General features: G+C 42.3%; 1 protein-coding gene and 2 pseudogenes across 9 annotated transcripts in view; 1 reads left to right on the forward strand and 2 right to left on the reverse strand.

The window, feature by feature from the left end:
• TAB3 (TGF-beta activated kinase 1 (MAP3K7) binding protein 3) overlaps window positions 1-17,695 on the reverse strand; it is an 88,784-nt gene that overhangs the window by 37,186 nt on the left and 33,903 nt on the right. For 8 of the 9 annotated variants that reach the window (XR_003905100.1, XM_029930470.1, XM_029930469.1 and 5 more), the window contains exons 2-3: window positions 15,294-15,394; window positions 9,787-9,863 (exon numbers count right to left, since the gene is read on the reverse strand). The gene's annotated coding sequence lies outside the window, so the exon portion shown is untranslated. Of the gene's footprint in view, window positions 1-4,332; window positions 4,421-9,786; window positions 9,864-15,293; window positions 15,395-17,695 lie in introns of all 9 variants that reach the window. The other variant, XM_029930465.1, reaches the window with a different exon arrangement.
• Window positions 11,752-12,420, reverse strand: LOC115283361 (annotated as a pseudogene).
• On the forward strand, window positions 12,704-16,727 carry LOC115283362 (annotated as a pseudogene).

Raw genomic sequence — 17,695 nt, forward strand, 5'->3', positions numbered from 1 at the left:
AGAGAGAGAGAGAGAGAGAGAGAGAGAGAGAGAGACTGAGAGTTATCAGTTACTGTTTTAGTAACTTTCAGACACCACATGAAAAATGTCTAATAAAGAAGAAATATTGAAAAGTTGAGGATTATAATCGGCACACAGATGGGTTCTGTCAACCCTGTACTCCTCTGCTCCCTGCAATTCATTCCTTAGTCTGCGTTAATCTGGCTCTGATCACTGTTCCACTGAAACACCATCATCTGCCTGATGCTAAACCCAGAGACTATACTGTCTTCTGGTCCCTGTGCTCCCTTGACATCTGCAGCACCTGATAATACTGATTGCTTTTTTTTTTTTTTTTTGGCCTCTGTGACAATATACTAGCCTGGTTTCTTCCCACCTCTTTGGTCTCATTAAGGTTCCTAGGTTTTTGCCCTAAACTACTTCTTTTCATGCTTACATTCTTTTTTTTTTTAAGTTTATTTCTTTTGAGAGAGAGAAAGAATGAGCACAAGTGGGGGAGGGGCAGAGAGAAGGAGAAACAGAATGCCAAACATGCTCTGTGCCATCAGCGCGGAGCCCAATGCGGGGCTTGAACCCACAAACTCTGAGATCTTGATCTGAGTGGAGAGTCAGACACTTAACCGACCTAGCCACCCAGGTGTCCCTACATCCTTTTAAATAGTGATCAAATCTAATAGTAAGCTTTCAACAACAGTTAAAGGCTGATGATTTCCAAACTGGTATCTTGAATATCATGCTCTCTCCGAGACTCTAGATACATATAGCCAACTGCCTTCTAGAGAGCACCATCTGGGTATGCCCAAAGATAATTGTTCGTATGTTCAAAAAGGAAATCCTCACCACAACCCTTCCTCAAATGCTCTCTGTTCTGTCCATGAATGTTAACACTACTCAGTCAGTTAGTGATACTAGAAACCCAGGTGTGACCCCTGCCTTCCGAGTCTTGTATGACCAACTAGAGTGTGAAATGAAGTGGTCATGGTTTCTACTCCACTTCTGCCACTTGCTAGTCTCTAAGAAATATACTCAATTGTTATGCCTTTGAAACTTCACCTATAAAATGGAAATAACGGTAGGGCTGTAGTCAACTTCATATATCAAACATTAATAAATCAGCAAGCATTAGTTACTATTATTCAAGGCATTTCTGGATACTATGGTCATCAACATTACGGCTGCAACTTCCTGCTGCTCTCTCACCTCTGGTCTTGCCTTCCTCCCTCCACATCACAGCCAGAGTATGTGTTTTATAAAACGCCGACGTGATCATGTCCCCTCCACTCGCTGCGTCCCAACAGAGCAGAGCCAGGTGTGATCCTGTGCCACCTCGTCTTAGAGCATTAGACCATGACCACCCACCTGCTTGAGATGTTTTTTCTATCCTCCTCCCTCCCCCACAGTTTCTCTGAGCCACAATAATCCTGTCCATGCTCGTACTGAGGGCGCTTTCTCTAAGGCGGCTTCTCGGACAAGCCCCTCCCGAGGCCTGCTGCCACGCCTCTCCGCCCCGCCCCTACGCTGTGCTAGAGGACCGTACGCTGCCCTGCCGCAGCGGCTTCGGCTTATCTTCACAGGAACACCAATCACATTATACTGAAGCGACCTGTGTATTGAAAGGTCTCTCATATGAAACTGTAGCTCTACCTGGAACATGTTGTTGTGCCCCAGAGTGGGGAAGTACTCAAAAAATGATGGGAGCTTATCATAAGGACCTAGGAGCCACCTTGAAGAGGCACCCATTAGCCAAATGTGACAAATGGAGTACCAAAACAATTAAGGACTGTAATTGAATTACAGGCGTGTATTAAAGAGGAACCTATGAGTCGCTATCAGTATTAAATACACATATATATAAATGGAGAAGAGAAGGCTTTTGTTTTCAGTAGAATCCAACTGGTGAACATGCAGAGTGGTAAAACCTAAAAAATCATTTTGCAAATAACACAGTAGAGACTGCTTCAAGCAACAATCATCAATGGATGCTACCTCTTAGAATAAATTTGGATGAAGACTAGGATGCATGATGGTCTTAAACCATCTCCCCCAAAGAACTGCTTATTAGTTTCAAGCGGGACAAATTAGGTGGTAGACAAATAAAATAGTATCATACCTGGGTAATCAAAATTAACATCAAGGAGGGAAAGATGGACAATGGGCACCTCCTGATGTGACACCCTGAGAAAACATATTACTTTATACTATTCCAGTCGGGAATGCAGAACCTTAAACTACTTATGAGGAAACAAACTCAGAATGACAAATGTTCTATTATTTAAAAAAACAAAAAAAAAAGAGGGGTGGGGACAGGGTGAAAATGTCATCTGAAAAATGCCAATGTCATAAAAGAAAAAGGCAAATATCACAGGTTAAAGGAGACAGACTATATGACAACTATATCTAATAACTGATCCTCTACTGGATCCCATATGAGGTGGGGGAAATGTTAGAAAAGAAAGGAATCAGTCGACAAAATTGAAATGGAGATGACAGATTATGAAAAGTATTCCATCAATGTGTAACAGTGAATTTACGAAGTTTACTGAATTGGTAACTATCCTATAGTTGTATGTGAGACTATCCCTAGTTTTAGGAATTAGGCAATGAAATATTGAGGGGTACAGGGCATGACAACTTACTCCCAAGTGATGGAGGAAGAATACATACACCATATATGTGTGCACACATGCATATACACAAACACACATGCACAGAGAGAGGGAACAAATAAGGCAAACAGGAAAAAATGTTAACAATAGGTGAATATGGATAAAGGGTATAAGGTGTTCTTTGTATAATTTTTATTCTTGCAACTTCTGTACTTTTGGGATTATTCACAAATAAAAAGCCAAAACGAAACAAAACAACAGACAGAAAGCCTGTAGTTCGATTCAGGGGCTCTGCCTTGTTCACACTCCCCCCCCACACACACACTTCCAGAGACTGAGGGAATACTTGCTCAAGGGTTTGTTAAATAATGAAGAGTCACTTTTATTGTAATAAACCAATCTAACTAATAAGATAAAACACAGATAGATAAATCTTGCCCCCTACCTCCTGCACACACCCCCAGTCAAGTATTAGGGCATCAGGGACGACTTATGTAGAACAATTTGTGAATGCTTAGGAAAAAGGAAAATAGGTTTGAACTATTCAATCGGTGGGTATGTATTTCCAGTTTTCCACTTTTAAAATATCCCAAATTTGAAATGCTAAGATATTCCACCAGAATAAAAACCTAGGCTTAATTTAAAATATACATTTCAAAGTCCTCAGTGTTCATTCAAACCTGTCTGAATTACCTACCGTCTTGATATTACCCGCCTTTTTCACAGTAAGATGATCTGTGATTTGCACTGACCACAGGAATTCTAACTAGGTGATTAACTGCCAAATCACTGAAGCTGTAAGACAGCGCTAATAAAAATATAGTGCACATTAAGTGTTCTAGTCACCACATGAAGAAAAAACCAACAGGTAAAATTTTAATATCTTCTATTTAACCTGACTTAGCAAAAACAATTTTTTTCATATGATCAATATAAAAATCACTGATGAACTATTTTACTTATTTCTCTCAAACTTAAGTCCTTGAAATGCAGTGTGTATTTTATACTAACAGCACACAGCAATTCGGAGTGGCCACATTTCAAGTGCTCAGCAGTTACGTGTAGTTACCAGAGGCTACCTTACTACACAGCACAGCTCTAAGGCTTTAAGCTTTTCATTCAATTAAAGGACTAACATGGAGGTGCCCGGGTGGTTCAGTCGGTTAAGCATGCGACTCTTGATTTCACCTCAGGTCATGATCCCAGGGTTGTGGGATCAAGCCCCGTGTGGGGTCATGAGATTGAGCCCCATGTGGGGCTCTGCACTGAGCGTGGAATCTGGTTAAGATTTTCTCTCTCTCTCTCTCTCTCTCTCTCTCTCTCTCTCTCTCCCTCCCTTCCTCCCTCCCCCCCACCTCTGCCCCACATAAAACAGTTTTATTCACTTCTAAACCCTAATTTCAAGTCTTTAAAATATAAGGATAATACAGTTACCTTTTTATGAGAAAGAAGAAAAGGGTCAACAAAACTAAAGAGGCTTCAGTGTCAAGAGCCTGGGTTCGGCTCTGTACACTTCTCAGCCCCCTGGAGCCGCTAGCTCTCTTCTGGCTCTGTCCACCTTTAGAACCTCAGGCGCTACGGAAGCCAAAGTTCCCATTAATTTCATCACGACTGCCATCAGATGCCACTGACTGAACTGTGCCCTAAAAGGTAGCTGTGATGATCTCTAGTTTACAAATAAGAAAACAGACTCAAAGAAGGGGCATATGGCAAAATCATGACTCACATCCAAGCCTGCCTTCTCCAAAGGCTGTGTCCTTTCCAGTGGCAGGTGTCAAGGACAGTGTCAGTAGGGGGAGGATGAGTGCCCTTCTCTGGGGAAAAAAAAACAACTCCATCAGCTTATCATCCAATTAGGGGGTTACAGAAGTGGGTGGTAGAGCTGGGAGGGGAGGAAAGAATCCTTATATAAATAAGCTGTTTTAGGACACAAAAGAAGTAGAGCTAAAAGGAAAAAAATTGCCTCTTTTTTTAAAGGTTACAAATACTGTACTTGCCTTGGAAAAAACATATTAAAAAGCATCTTTAAAATCAAAGCCAACAACTTACATACCCACAAAGATGGCTACCACCTGAAAAGATGATTAATAGTAGACCTACTTTTCACAAACATGAACCTAAACTGATAAAAATGTCTCCTCTTAAAGGGGTTACGTACAGAATCTCCACAGTGGTTAGCACTCTGCCCTACACTGACACCCCCTCACGTAAGTACTGACTGACATGGAGCATCATTAAGTGTTTCACAATATATAGCACTCTCAAACTTAATAATTACCTGATAATTTAAAAATGTTAAAAGACTTCTTTAAAAAAAAAAAACAATTTCCTTTCTGCTCACTGGGAGGCTAAAGCAACTGACATTTACAAACAGAAAATATTCTAGCCAGTAAGAGGAGTGTTTTCCTAAAAACCAAAGTGAAGTACTACACTGCATTTTTGCTTTAATCCCACAGAACACAACTAAAATGAAACATTGCCATAGATCATATTATAGATTTCAATATGATGCACATCAAAACACACCATGTATTCTTGTCCATATATTATCAACGTATGCAACAACTATGCAAAATACATATGGACTTTGTTTCTTAACAACATTTTAATGGGCTGCTACTTTTCATACAATTCTCAAGTGGTGAGTGATGATGTGAAAGCAACCAGAGGACTCAGGCAGTATGTGAAGTATACTGGCTAGGCTAGGCTGGGACCTAACTCCTGGGACACCCTTGAACAACCCCTCCCCAAGCTAAAGCACAGATGGCCACAGCTGTGGACTGTGGAACTGTGCAGGCAGTAACCCCCTGATCAAAAAAGAAATACTGGAGGCACACACCCCACAATCGTCACAGCCAAATAAAGCCAGATAAACCAAGGGGATCTGCAGTGAGGAGCCTTTCTGGTCTGTGAGCTTTGCAGGAACTCCCAATTTCTGAGGGCAGGATGGAGGTGGCAGCGGGCGGTGGGCTCTGATGCAATGCTTAGCAGTGGAATCACTCTGCTTCCTCCAGTGCGGCTACCCTGCCCCCTGCATTCAGGAACACCAACACCACAAGGCGCAGTGGGGTTCTGTTCCTCAAAAAGCAGCTACTAGGATTTCTCCCAACAGAATTATTCCTCCAGGAGGGAAAGCTCCCCCAGACTTCTGCTCTGATGCTGCCGTTCTGCACTCTAGAAAACAACCTCACATCTAGTGCTTTGTGTCCACAGCCTTCTCTGAGATCAGCAAATATGCAGGGTAGTGCAGTTATGGGCCTGAGTGTTTACTTCTGCTACATTTTAGCTCACTTCCTAAAATAATTATAGCAGAGGTTACAAACCAATGGTCTGTAGGCCAATTCCAGTCCAGTGATCTGCGTGGTTTGACCTCAATACTGTTAAAGAAAAAAAGCTGAGCCACATTTTTCTAAAGAGATTTTTTATTTCCTTAAGTAATCTCTACATCCAACATGGGGCTCAAACGCACAATCCAGAGATCAAGACTCTCAATGTCCACCGACGGAGCCAGCCAGGTGCCCCCAAAACACACTTTAACAGAGAAATTGTACGTAACAATCTGGCTATCGAGCTTTCCTCTGAAAAAATGAGAAGCTGGAGCAACACCAGGCAGCCGGCTAAAAGTGCGGCATGGAAGGAACACAGACTTCCCAGCTCGTCCACTTTACACACTCCCCAGGGCGTCCCCGAGTCAGAGGCCTGACTGCCTCAGCCACTGGCATACTCACTGGGGCCCTGCCACCCGCAGTGCGTTCCATAAAAGGTTTAGAGCCAGTACTGCATCAGTCTAGTCTAGTGCATCTCGACGGTAGGCTGCCGATACAGTCATGTGGGGTCCAAGAATTCTTCATCACACAAGCTCATGTGGTGGGTGTATCACTAGGTGGTTAGCATCCTGGCCCCTCCTGCGAAATTGCCAGAAACACCGCAGGCTTCCCTAGAAAGGCACAAATAGCTCAGGTGGACAAGCACTGCTAGCAGGTTAAGTTTGGTGACATGAGAATTTCTGAGGTTTGAAGAAAAGTTAGCCTTGACTTGAAAGGACTTATGAGTAAAGGCATTATTCATTTTTCTGATGAGTGTGCCCCAGCTAATAACCTGTGAACAGAAATATGTATACTAGTATAATAAGCCTTTGGAACTTTCATCCATTACTTGCTGCTTCCGAGGTTTTGGTTTTAAATGACATTTATTGAGCCATATGTATGTAACAGGCACTGTGCTAAGTGCTTGGACTCATTTAGTCCCCGTTATCCCCCGAGAGAGGCAAAAATATCATCCATGTTTTAAAAATGAGGAAATCTGAGGCTCAGAGAGGGTAACAATTTGCCTGCAGTCACATAGTTAATAAGGAGCAAAGCCAAGATACAGACTAAACATCACTCTCCTTCTACCTCGAGTCAGTTAGTACTTACAATTTCCTTTATTTCTGGCTACATGGTAAGACTCTGATGATGTCAAAACTCGTAAAGACAGCGTAAAGTTCAAACCAAAACCTGATTATAAAATAGAAAGGATTTTTGTACTAGATAGTAAATTCTTCAAAGTAAACGGCAATAAGAAGTGGCCTGAATGGTGGAATATAACAAATAATCTTTTACCGGCACAGGTAAGGATTCTAATTTCAGGATTCTCCATGCATACATGTAAAGGTACAACCAATGAACAAGGGAGGGACAGGAGTATGATAGTTGTTATTTCCCCTAGATGACCCTTCCAAATAATTTATAATACAATTGTATCATCTCATAGGATTCTGATTATAGGGGAAACCATTCCGAAATAGTCACATTTTCGCTGCATCTATCTTATATTCTATTATATTCTCAAGAGATATATATTACGGATCAATATTCATATTAAAAGAATCAAAAGCATTTTCATGTTAAATATAAACCCCCCAGATGCAAAAAGAAGCATATTCATGTTAAATTTAACCCCACCAACCTCCCCAACAAAAATACAAATGAAGGTATTTGGGATCTTCTCCCAGTTCTGAGTTTGGTAACCAAAAAGTAGGATGCCGTTATTTGTTTTTTAAGTAAGCTATACACCCAACATGGGGCCTGAACTCATAATCCCAAGATCAAAAACTGGATTCTCCACTGACTGAGCCAGCAAGCACCCCGAAGAAGTAGGATATTACAAAATAAAGTGAAATGACCTTATGCAGTGGTATAGGAAAAAAGAAATGAGAGAGCCTTGATTCTTATTAGAAATATTTTCTTCATTGAGGAATACTGAGTTGGTGATAGGAAAAAAAAAAAGTACCTAAATTAGAAAAATCAGAGATTTCCTTTATAAAATGACTTTAAAAATATCTCAAGAACATTCTGGAAAAGACAAAACTATAGAGATAGTAAAAAGATCTGTGGTCCAGAGGTTTGTAGGGAGGAAGGGCTCACAGGTGAAGCACAGGCAATGGTAAGGGTGGTGAAAGTATTCTGTATAATACTCTAATGGTAGATACATGACAGTATGCACTTGTCAAAACCCACAGAACCTGATAACAAAAAAAGTAAACCTTAACATGTGCAAATTTTAAAACAGGTCAGGGGATCCCAGTAACAGAGACCATATGATGTAATCTATTTGTATTACAAATATATGAAATAGTATCACTACAGGGGGTAGAGGGGAAAGGTACTGACCTAAATAACTTTGGAAATGAGTGGCATCTCTAAGAGTAAAGTAAAGGCAAAAGGAAATGTACCTAAGCACTGTACTCTAGTTAATAAAGTTGTTTCTTATGGGGGTAGACGTTAACAAAACTGATATACAACTATAGTTGTTTACTAGGAGTAAACAATTAAGTACATGGATGGTGAATGTTGGGAGCCAGGTCTCACCGTTGGAAGTGAGAGATCACAGATAAGCAAGGGGAGAAGACTAGTATGATCCATGTAGTAATGGATTAGGTTGGAGACATCAGTAATAACTCATGTCTAGCTTAATACTGATAGAGATATATAAAAACGGATATAGAGAAACACTTATAGACATGCATAAATACACAGATAGTCTATACATGGGATTTCAGTTAGCAGAGCCCAGAAGCAGCAACACCCGGAGAAAAGGCAATGAGCACTTCTAGTACTCAGATCACGATGTCTAATAGCATTCTCTAATAAAAGGAACCAGGGCTTTGTGGAGAGATGGCTGGTGCTAGAAACGCAACAAGGGACACACAGGATAATCCTGGAGTGTCTTATAATGCTAGAAAGTTAGAAAGTGCTCAAAAGGAACACACAACCCCCATCACCATGGAGGCATGTTAAACTGACATAGGGACCAATCAAAAGAGCTCATCAATGGCCAAGGCTACAAAAAGTTAAGCAACAAAATAAAGTATTAATGGATTATGACCCAAAATATAAAATAATTATCCATGAACCCATACTGATATAAATAAATGAGTAACTAAATGGGGGAGAGGAGACAATCTTCCATTCCAAGAATTCCCAATAATATATGTAGAACACCCTCGGGAGATGGGGCATAACTTCCCACTCAAGTGGGGAACGACACAGTGACTTCATTCCCAATAACACAGTGGGAAAAGGATTTAAGAGAAAAACAAAGTAACATTACAGTGGAGAACCCTGACGTAAACCTCGGCCAGATGACTAAAGGCAACATGAACAGTGACAAACCATGTTAAAAGTATGTACTCCTGATGTACTAAGAATAGAAGAATGGCACTTTACCTCCGTGGTCATCCTCCCCCACACCCACAACACCAGTCTAATAATGAGAAAAACAAGAGACAAATACTGACTGAAGGACATTCTACAAAATACCTTATCAGTTCTCCTCAAAATTGAGAAGGGCATCAGAACAGTGAAAAGTCTGAGAAACTGTCACAGCAAAGGGAGCCTAAGGACACATGGTGACCACTCGTAATGTGTTGTCCCGGGCGGGGGGGGGGGTGTAGGGGGAATCTTAAAACACAAAAAACACATTAGGTAAACACTCAAGAAATCTGAATAAACTGTGGAGTTAGTCACAATGCTTCAACATTGGTTAACTAACTGTAATAAATGTACCACTGCTAATGTCATCTATTAATTAATTAGAAGAAACCGGTGCTGAGTAGACAGGAACTCTCTGTATTACCCTCTCTGTTTTTTTGTAAAATTAAAACTGTACAAAACAATCTATTTAATTAAACAAAACTTACGTGAAGATGATTTATGAGCTCTGGCACAGGAGTCTTATTCACATCTCCAGCTCAAAAAGCACCTTCTTTTCAGTAGTCTGCAAAGGTGACAAAATGGGGAGCTGGTTATCCGTGTGCTGAGTTCCTAGCTCAACGTGGAAACATGACGAAACCCGACAGACTTCTGGTGCCTTAAGGTAACAGCACACCGGTGCTAGACCACACTTTTAGGGCAGGGGGGTCATCCCCAAGTATCGTCACAAGCTGAATCACTGTCTTTTCTTTTAGGTCACAAATATCCACTGCATTAATTACATTCTATGTTATTCCAAGAAGAGAGTAGCAGTTCAGAAAACCAAAATAATAATCCACCACTTGTTTTCTGAAGGCTTTTGTAGCATATCTAGTTGTGACTTACCATCCTGAGCCCCCTATCCAATTACAGAAGAAAGGAGGAAGCCCAGGCCTCACAAACATGTATGAAACTTTAAATTGTATGGTCAAAATAGTAAAGACCTTTTTAAAATATGTGGGCTACAGGGGTGCCTGAGTGGATCAGTTGGTTGAGCATCCAACTCTTGATTTTAGCTCAGGTCATGATCTCACGGTTCGTGAGATCCGAGTCCCACATCAGGCTCTGAGTTGACAGTGCGAAGCATGCTTAGAATTCTCTCTCCCCCTCTCCCCTCCCCCCTCTGCTCTCTCACCCTCACCATAAATAGACCTAAAAAATTTTTTTTAATGTGGAACTATAATACAAACCATTTCTGTTCAACAAAGGGCAACTTATAAAAGAACAATAACGTCATGGGCTTATTTTGACAGATGAGCACTCTGTCTCTCCATCATTCAGAAACTACGGTAGTCCCCTCTTTACACATGGTTTCGCTTCCTGCTGTGTCAGTTACCCATGGTCAACTGCACTCCAGAAGCAGATGATCCACCTTCCAATGTACCATCAGAAGGTCAAGAGCAGTCTAACACTATGTCACAATGCCTACGGCTTTCATCTCACTGTAGCTCATCATGTAGGCATTTTATCACCTCACATCACAAAAAGAGGGGTGAATACAATAAAATATTTTTAGATGCCACATTCACAACTTTTATTACAGTATGTTGTCATAAATGTTCTCATTTATTATAGCTAATCTCTTCCTGTGTCTACTTCATAAACTTTATCATCGGTACATACAGAAAAAAACACAGTTTATATAGAGTTTGGTACTATCCACGGTTTCAAGCATCCACTGGGGGACTTGGACCATGTTCCCTGTGGATGGGGGGGGGGGCGGGGACCACTGTATCTTCATCCCAGAAAACCTAATACTCCAACGTGAACTTTACCATTTGGGGGTAAACACTGGCTTCCATCAGAGGCATCTTAGATACAAATCTCTACTTAATCTCCAGACAACCTCATTTTATAACCACAGGAGAGCTAAAATAACATGCCCTGCTTTTACTGTATATTTTCACCATTTTGCTGTGTTTTTCTTATTTTTTTAATTTCTCAACTCCTTTATCTTAAATATTACCCAAAAATGAACTTCAAGTAGAAGCAAAAGTCCCAGGCACCTATATGAATGCTGTTTTCTTCCACATGTAATAGCTTTTTCAAATCTGACAGGACAACACAAAATCCACTCCACATTCATGTGAGCTTTCTCCCATCAACCTTAACCGCCATAGCTCTCCCTTTTCCTAAATGCCCAACGAGTTGAATGTCACTCCTATTAGCACCTGAAACAATGTTTCTTAACTTTTGATCCCCCTCTAGGTTTCAGCACTACAAATCTTGAGAATAAAAATCAAACATGCTCTTTTAGTTACAGGGCCTTGTGCACTAAATACTTAGCATAAATGACAAAATACAGGATTTTAAATTAATTGGAAATCTAATTTTCTCTGGTTGAGGTGTTTCAAATTTTTTGTTCTCTGTTTTTTAAACAAAAGAGTCTTTTTTTGTAAAAAGCCAAAGGGTTATTAGGGAAACAGGACAGGCCAGCTTCGCAGGGCTTGGGGACATTTGGGCAGATGTGCTCGAGGTGGGGATGCCCTGTGAGTGACTGTGTCTCCCAGGGATGCCTTGGCAAGGACAGGTGGCACTGGCTCAAAGACAGGATAAGCTTGGGGAGGGGGGGGCGCGCTCAGCCTCCAGCAATTCTAGAACAGGATCATCTGTGGTCAGCAATGGGGGTGCCTGGGTGCTGCCTGCAGTTATGCCCTCAGGACCTCTGCCTTGGCCCAGCCATGGGGGCTAAGCATGCTCTGGGACCTCTTCCAGTGGTCGGGCAGGAGACACCGGGCGGCTAGGCTGGGGGGGTCCCCAGGGCTGGGCTCGGTGCCCTTTTGCAGGGAGGTTTCCGAATGAAACTGTGGTTACTGTTCTCATCACTGTGACCCAGCAGGATAAGAGGGCCACCCCAAGGGACTGGCGCCCCTACCCCACCACTCCAGGCCTCGGAATGTCTCTGTCCTCACCACCTGCCCTCTGTCACCCCTCCTCCTGGGGATCTACCACTGGCACCCAACTTGAAGATACGAAGGGAAGTGTGGCCCACAGCTCACCTAATACTCCTCCCGTCTCCAGACCTTCTTGATGTCATCCTTGGCCCAGCTCCGGGTCTCAGCCCGCATGGTCCCACTGGTCATGCTGGTGGGGCTGGAGCAGAGACCAAGGCTGACGCCTGGGCCACCTCTCATCCCATGGGCTGGGACTCAGGGCCAGACAGGTGCTGCTGTCTTGGCCTGCTGGCCCGTCCTACAAAGTCTTTAGTCTCAAATGACATTATTTAAAAAGAAAGAGAGGACAAGTGACTAGTAACACATGCCAGAGGCAGATCATCTCCACATTTTATAAAGAGATTACTTAGAACACTTTTGCAAAAGGTAGGATATGGCCTATTAGTGAAGTGTATAATAAATTTATTGGGCGATGACAAATATTAAAGAAAAAACAGTCACAGAAAATAGTGTGGTGCTTGATACACAGTAATGGTAAATCCGGATTCAGAAGTCTTATATGAGGGGCACCTAGGTGGCTCAGTCAGTTGAGCGTCCAACTTCGGCTCAGGCTGTGATCTCAGAGTCTGTGGGTTCTAGCCCTGCACGGGGCTCTGTGCTGACAGCTCAGAGCCTGGATGAAGCCTGCTTCAGATTCTGTGTCTCCCTCTTTCTCTGCCTATCCCCACTCATGCTCTGTTTCTGTCTGTCTCAATAATAAATAAACATAAAAAAAAATTTTTTTTAATCTGGTATGAGGTATAGAAATGTATTAGATCATAATTAAAATGTGTTGCAGGTTTTTTTTTTACTGTGGGTTGTTCTGAGAAATACTTACTTAGAATATGGTGATGTATTCTAGGCTATGTAAAAAACAAAACAAAACATTTACTATCCTTCCATTTTACTTTTATCTCAACAGATGACAACTTTCTTAATTTTTTAAATGTTTATTTTGAGAGCACATGCACAGGCGAGCGGGGCAGGAGTAGAGAGGGAGAGAGAACAGACGGCAGCTTTCTGTTTAACCACGTGGAGTTGTCTGAGAAACGTCTGCATATAAAAGCTGAAACAACTCTTTATGTTATTAATTTTTGTGTGACTTTGTCCTTCTCAAATGCAGCCTTGATGCGTTCTGTGTGGCTCTCTTGCATACTACTGGAGGGTTCCTGCCTTCTAAAAAAATTTTAAAAGGTGAGCCTGGGTAGCTGAGTAGGCTAAGGTTCACGGGATTGAGCCCCTTGTGGGCTCTGCGTTGACAGTGCTGGGCCTGCTTGGGTTTCATGCACACACGAGCTCTCTCTCTCCTTCCCCTGGCCCCTCTACCGCAAGCACACACATGCTCGCACTCTCTCTCTCTCTCTCTCTCTCTCTCTCTCTCAAAACTAACTAATAAACATTAAAAACAAAAAGATTTTAAAAAGTAATCTGTTTCCTGGAGTGCCTAGGTGGCTCAGTCGGTTGAGCATCCGACTTAGGCTCAGGTCATGAGCTTGCCATCTGTGCTGATGGCTCAGAGCCAGGAACTGCTTGGGATTCTGTGTCTCCCTCTCTCTCTCTGCCCCTCCCCCACTCATGCTCACTCTCTCTCAAAAACAAACATTAAAAAAAAAAAAAGGTAATCAGTTTCCTAAATCCAGAAATTCAAGGGTATGAAAGATGAACTAAAATATCATTTATAATCACTTCTTTAACAATGTCAAACCTGATAATCCTCCCGAATCCACTGTTCATTCATTTAACAAAATCTAAGCACTCAGCTTAGAGACAGAAAAGACCCATGCCCTCAAAGAAACACACTGACAGTTACAGTAGAGGGGTTAAGTCATATAGTAGGTTGTCAGATAAAGAAACAAGGTAAGACAAGGAAAAAGAATACAGAAGAAAGCTTTGTGGAAGAGAGGACATTCAAGCTAGGTTGCAAATAGGATTTTCTAACATAAAAACAAGAGAAATATAAAGTTGGAAAGAACTCTAGATATCATCTAACCCAGTAGTTCCTAACGGCAGGGGATTTTGCCCAAAACGGCACATTTGGAAGTTATCTGGAGACAAGTGGAGTTGTCACACTGGGGAGGGCTGCTGCTGGCATTTGGTAGGCGGGAGCCGAAGACACTGCTCACCTCTAAAAGCCATAGACATCGCCTGACAACAAAGAATTATCTGGCCTCAAATGTCAATAGTGCCAAAGGTGAGACACTTTGAATCCAATCTCAGTATAATGTCCTTGTTTTATATAAGATAACTGAAAGCTGCGGAGATTTTAAAAACTTGCTAAAAAGCTAAAATCATAAAACAGGCCTCATAAAATCATGTCCAGTATTTAACTCACATTCACACAGTTTAGGAAAGAGATGTTTTGTAAGAGTGGGAACGTTTGTGTAAGGTGGAAAAACTAGGTAGAAATCAAAGCTGGTATTATTATACAGCCTTTCTTGAAACAGTTCTATCCATGGCTCAAAGAACTACAAAACCATCAAAAAAATTATACCCAGATTTGCTCATAACACTATATTTATCACCTACACAACTCCGTTACTGAGCATAGACCTCTAAGCACAGTTACAACGAACACTAGGCAGACGGAAGGTGAGCACACGCACACCCCACACCCCACTACTCCACAGGGCAGGGCTCAAGCCCCGCCAGCTCCAGCCACAGTCACGGAGGCTCTGGGACCTGGGTGCGATCTGCCCCTTTCATTCAAAATCCTATGTTGTGCTTGCTTCGGCAGCACATACACAAAATCATATGCTAAGTCACCCTTCCCTTTGCTGATGAGGTTTCTAGCAACAAATTAAATGTGCAAAGACCTTCTTAGGGGCCTGATTTAGGGCCTACATCTAAACACATCAAGTTATCCGGACATCTTTTATTTTTTCATCCTTCCTCTTCACTGCCCAAAGGGGTGAGAGGGAGGAGAGAGGGTAAACACATGCTACCCGCAGTACGGATTAGGTTTCAAAAAAGTTTCTGGCTCTAATAACTACAAACATAAAGATATATAGATATACACTCCTTACCTCTAATTTTTCAAATGCTGCAACTTCCACTTAGATACCTCGTCCAGTCTGACACCCAACAATTCACGGTGAAACACCTGAGAAAGGCTGCAGACAGTATCCTAAAAAAAACAAAGACCAAAGAGGTTTCAATTACAAACAGTTCAAAGACAGCCTGAGCAAGTGACAGTGTATAAATAAAAGGTCATGAAACAGCAAGCAGTGTTTGTATACCTTTACTGAAATTTCAGTGAATAAAGTTTATGTTCAATCAATACAAACAAAGTTCGTGTGACCGCATCAGCCACTCTGCCCCTCTTCCCATGGAGTCACTGCTAGGGCCTAAGGGAGAGCTAGCAACAGCAGAGAGGACAGCCACAGTTTTTCTGAGGTTTCATGTTCATAGAAAGCTAGTGGGGGGCGTGGCGAGGGGGGGGCGCCTGGGTAGGTCTGTCAGTTAAGCATCAGACTCTTGGTTTCAGCTCAGGTCATGACCTCACAGTTCGTTAGTTTGAGCCCTGCCTCAGGCTCTGTGCTGACAGCACGGAGCCTGCTTGGGATGGTCTCCCTCTCTGCCCCTCCCCTGCTAGTGCATGCACTCTCACTCGTGCGCTTTCTCTCTCAAATATATAAACTTAAATTTTAAAAATTTAAAAATTTCTTAAAAAGCTAGCAAGAAGAATTTTACTGGCATCCCTGGTAAACCATCAGGGTCGCTGCAGCTCCCCATTTATACTATTCATTAAAATTTAATGAGTTTCAGGCTCTTTAACAGTCATAGGTCTTAAAAGTCCTTTAGGACTCCATACTGAGTCTAATTTACTTTTCGGTAAAGTTAAATAATTTTTTAAATTTCCAAGCCCCCAAAGGAGCACCACACCCTCACTGCAAAGCCCAACTTTTTGTTACCTGCTACATCTTCTCAATTGAACTCGAACTGCTCACTCAAAAGTGGGAGGCCCTCCCCATAATCCAACTCACAAAATCACACACCTATCATTCAAAACTACGAAAAAAAAGTATTTGATCATAAGGCTCAATGAAATAATAGTCCTAGATAAAGAGGAAAGCAGAATACATACCAATCAATAATTACTTTAAATGTAAATGGACTAAGGCTCCCATAAAAAGATACAGGGTGGGTATCCACTAACAGCATGCTGGACCCACAGAGGCTGAACGAAGGGCTGAGGTACAAGCTCCCACGGAGCCAGTGTAACCCAGGCCTTGGACTACCCAACACAGGACTCCATGAACCTGCTCATCATGATCTTCAGCACGTGCGGCCTCATGCTCAAGCTGAGGATGCACCTGGGTCACTGTCCTACTGCTCCTTCATCAGCTTTGCCAACGCCCACAGCTCTGAGGACACTGAACAGACAATGAGTAGCTTCCTGCTCTACCCTGGTGATGTCCCATCTGCAGAACCCACAGCCCATGATGCTTCCCTGGTGATGTTAGCTCAGGACCCTTCTATCCACCTTGGCCCAGGCCTGGCCCGCCAGCTGCTCAGCCTCCTGCCCTCACCTGCTGTCCTGGGTTTACCTGAGAGAATCTCAGGGTCCACCTCTTGATGGAGAGAACCTGACTCTGTCCCTGGGATTCCACTTCTGCTGGGCAGAGGGGAACACCCTAGGCCTCCCGTTCCTGCCTGCCTTCCCCAACCTGCCTGCTGGTGGGGGAGATGCTATCCATGTTTCTAAGTGTATCTGCTTGTTTTGTTGTTGTTGTTGTTGAAACTGGTTAATGATAAAGTTTTGCATTCTGGCAAAAAAAAAAAAAAAGATCAGGGTAACTGAAATAAAAAAACAAGACCAGCGGCGCCTGTGTGGCTTAGTCAGCTGAACGTCCAACTTCAGCTCAGACCATGATCTCACAGTTTGTGAGTTGGAGCTCCACATCAGGCTCTCTGCTGTCAGCACAGAGCTCACTTTGGATCCTTTGTCCCCCACTCTCTCTGCCCCTCCCCCACTCATATTTCTCTCTCTCTCTCTCTCTGACACACACACACACACACACACACACACACACACACACACACAAATAAATAAAACATTTAAAAAATAAAAAAAAGAACAAGACCATCCATATGCAGTCTTATAAGAGACTCACTTCAGATCTAAAGGCACATGCAGAATGAAAGTGAAAAAAGTAGAAAAGCATTTATCATGCAAGTGGAAGTGAAATAAAGAGCCAGGGTAGCAATACTTATACCAGACAAAATAGACTTTAAAACAGACACTGTAGCAAAAGACAGAGAAAGACACTACATAATGATAAAGGGAACAATACAACAAGCTGATATAACAATCGTACATATCTATGCACCCAACACAGAGACACCAAAGTATATAAACCAATTATTAACAGACACAAAAGTAGAAACAGTAATACAATAACACTAGGGGGCTTTAATATCCACT

The sequence above is a fragment of the Suricata suricatta genome, chromosome X (genome assembly GCF_006229205.1).
Source record: "Suricata suricatta isolate VVHF042 chromosome X, meerkat_22Aug2017_6uvM2_HiC, whole genome shotgun sequence".
Lineage (NCBI taxonomy): Eukaryota > Metazoa > Chordata > Mammalia > Carnivora > Herpestidae > Suricata > Suricata suricatta.